The following is a 3,457-nucleotide window of genomic DNA, read 5'->3' as shown; positions in this document are numbered from 1 at the left end:
TTGATTTTTGTGTGGGACTTTGGTAGTACTCTCCGTAACTTTTTTAAAAAAATGATGTTTTCTCTGAGAATTGCTTTTGATCCTTTTGTCTGTTTTTTCACTTTTAGAAACTCCTCTTATTTGGAAATTGGATCTCCAAATTTAACAACTTCTCTTGAATTATTTTCTTATTTTTAAAATTTCTTTTCCATAGTGAATATGGTAATTATGGATAAAGAGGAGAGGGAGGGTGAACACATCTTTTTTTGAGCCCCAGGTCCAGCTTTATTACCCAATACAAGTTCAAACTCTGGAACAGTAAAAATCATTATTCTAAAGTTTAATTAAAAACATAGTTTACAAATATTTAATATCTTCTGAAAAGCATTTCCAAGTTAAGAATAAAGAAAAAATATGTACACAATATAAAATCAAATACCAGTTGGCTTCAAATTCCATCAAGTCCACACTCAGCAACATCAATCTTTTTAGGTTCTTCAAAATCTTCTGTTAAATCTACAAAGTTGTTTTCTAGGATAAGGCAAGGAATGGAAACCCTTATTGCTTTTTGAACTCCATACACGCTTACAATATCACCTGAAGTTACCTGCTGTGTAAGTTTTTTTAAGATTATTGGTCACTTGTTCAGAGAGATGCATTTCTCTGTATGAGGGACCCAAGAGACAGATCATATTGGGAAGGGGTCTGATGCTCAAAAGCTCATTCTGGGCTCCCTGGAGCTCTTTGGACAATTTGATGGTCTTGTCAAGTTTCTTTTGAACACGTCAGCTTTTTCAGAGTTAAAAGCTTCAACTGGAGTGCCAAAGTTTGTTAGTGCTTTCAGTGCTATGAGCCTGTCCTGAGTATTGGAGTCCAAACACACTGCTGGCTCTATTTCTATAATCTCTATTTCATTTGCTGTGACAAGTATCCTAGTATGACCTTCATCTTCAAGTGATAACATCTCCTGCTCTTGTAGAGTCCTGGAATGTTCTCCTCTTGTTAAAACATTCAGTAAACTATATGCCATAACATATGGATAGTCTTGGCATGTGGCCAAAATCTTAGGGATGCTGAAAGCACCTGGAAGATCAGCCTTCCCCATAGTTTAAATAGATTAAATCAGAATCATCCTTGCTGACATTTGCAAATGTGGAGTCAGAATGTGGTGCATAAGAACTGTAGGGTTTGTAATTCAAATATAACACTAGAGTTACTTTGTTTAATTTATCCCCTTTGAACCCCTGCAAAGTATTCACTCCAGACTGAAGTCTTCTGGTAGTCATTTGCAGTCTCACAGGGCAGTCGCCTGACCCTTACAATGGGATTCACAGGACAGGGAAGTCCCAAGGTGGTTGTTCCATCTGGTTTTCTTCTTTCAAATTTGCACTATTAACAAGCCACCTGGTCAACTTTCCTCAGATTCCTTAACGATGCAGTCAACCTGGTTCTTCTCTCTGTCTAAATTACTGCTCTTAAACTCATTTTCAAGCATAACTTTGTCTTTTTATTTTCTTTGCTGGTACTTTTGAAGGCTTATGCTTCAGTATCTCTAGCTTTCTTGGCCAGCAGCTTCTGTCCACCCCACTCTGCGAAGTGTCTGTTCTCTTTCTGCTTTCGAGTTTTTTCGTTTTGTTTTGTTTTTGTTTTTTTTGCAAGACTGCCATAAAGTCTATGCTCTGCTTCAGAATTCAGGCTCTGAATTCTTTGCTGGCTAAGAATGTTCATCCCTGAGGGCAGTAACTTCTTGGCAGTTTTATAAAAAATGGCCTCTGGTTTGTTGTAAAGCATGGCATTAGTACACATTAGTTTGAAGTTATCCTTTAGTTCTTCTATGGACTGGTAGTCATTGTTGTTGATCTTTTCTTTCGTGGTATTAAAATCCACTGGGTGTTTAATGATCATGAAGCAGCCAGGAGGAATAAAATCAGTTACAGGAAATGAAAAGAAAGCCCTTGGGTCTTTTCTTTGCAATTGTCTCATCAGTTGACTCGAAGCTTCTTGAAGGGCTGTCTGTTCTACTTCTTGCTTGGTGGAAGAGCTTCAGAGAGGCTTCTCGGCAGGCAGGTCTAATCTCACAGGGAAGTGACACTGGAGCTCTTTTTCTGCCTCCTCTCCGTGCTGCCTCGAGCTCACTTTCTTTTATCCTCCTTTACTCTTCTCTGTTTTCTCCCCTTTCCTTCCCACAGAACCTGCCTCAGTGCCAATTGATATTCATTAAAATAAGCCCGAGTTTATTTTTTAAAAAGACTAAGTCTTTGGAGAGCTAAGTGACTTGGTTCCCTCCTGCTTTGAGGATCAGCTTCAAGGGCTTCTCTGCATACTCCTCGTAAAGGTGCTTGTCTGACCCTGGCTTCTTGCCCATGTTCCACTAGGTCCTGGTACCCGACTCCCTCGCCAGGTCCTGGCCCTGCAACACTGCTTTCCAGGCCAGGGGAGCAGATGGCTGCAGCAGGGACTGAGAGATCCTGGGCCGTCAGGCAGTGAGGCACGCTGGAGCTTGCTTTAAATATAAAGAAGCCACACAGAACAACAATCATCTAACAGGGAGACCTTATTTTAATGAATATCAATTGGTATTTGTTTGGCTGAATCTGAAATGACATGATAGCTGGACTATTTTATTCATTTTACAAGCAGAGCAAAGAATTTACAGATTCTTCCTTTTGGTAAAGGTGGTGAGCGGCTATCACTAAATGTAAAGTAGGTGGAATATGTAACAGATCTCACTTCTCTGCGGTCTTTGAGAAATTCTTCATATAACCTGCAGAATAGATCAGATGCAATAAGAAAAGAGTTGGTGAGTTCTTGACATGACAAGAGCACCCAAATAGGACTGTGGAATTTTGGTTCTGTGTGTGAGATCAACTATGCAAAGAACATGGCACACAGGGGTGTGCATCTCAGGTGTGCATCAGGCATGGTTTACAACTGGCCTTTCCGGGAAGAGGGAGGAGTTCATCACTGGGGATTATCTTGGTCATTTTCAGGACCAGGGATTCCCTGAGGCAAGGGATTGTGACCTAGGATATCTGACAGGAAGAAGGATCTTATCTACCTACTTGGAGTTCAGGGGAAGCCCTAGATTTGGATTCTGGACCAGTGATCTGTGCTGAACCTAAGGCTGGGAACCCACAGAGATCCAGGCTGATGGACTGAACCAACCTGAGGGGAAGGAGGGTGGCTAGAGGAATGGCCACACCCTCCCAGGACTGGCAGCGGTGGGAATGTGAGAACTAACATATAAGTGGTTGAGGCTGGGCCTGGTAAGATGAATTAGGACTGAGATTGTTGATTCAGTCCTTGCCTTAGAGGGGACTGACACAGAAACCAAGGGAGGACTAAGATTCGGTGCTATATTAGTGGCCCCAGCCAGTGGAATGGGGTAATAGAAGTCTTAACATAACAACCATAACATAACAGCCATTGTTTGAGTGTGGAAGGACTTATCCTACTTTTTCCCTATTTTATCTCTCTA

The 3,457-nt window shown here is 41.3% G+C and overlaps 1 pseudogene; it reads right to left on the bottom strand.

The window, feature by feature from the left end:
- Nucleotides 1-427: 427 nt before the first annotated feature.
- On the bottom strand, nucleotides 428-2,344 carry LOC102146469 (bromodomain-containing protein 7 pseudogene; annotated as a pseudogene).
- Nucleotides 2,345-3,457: the final 1,113 nt, after the last annotated feature.

Source organism: Macaca fascicularis, chromosome 7 (genome assembly GCF_037993035.2).
Source record: "Macaca fascicularis isolate 582-1 chromosome 7, T2T-MFA8v1.1".
NCBI classification, from domain to species: Eukaryota; Metazoa; Chordata; class Mammalia; order Primates; family Cercopithecidae; genus Macaca; species Macaca fascicularis.
Note: the sequence above shows the minus strand (reverse complement) of the source record. Positions and strands in the feature narration are given on the sequence as shown.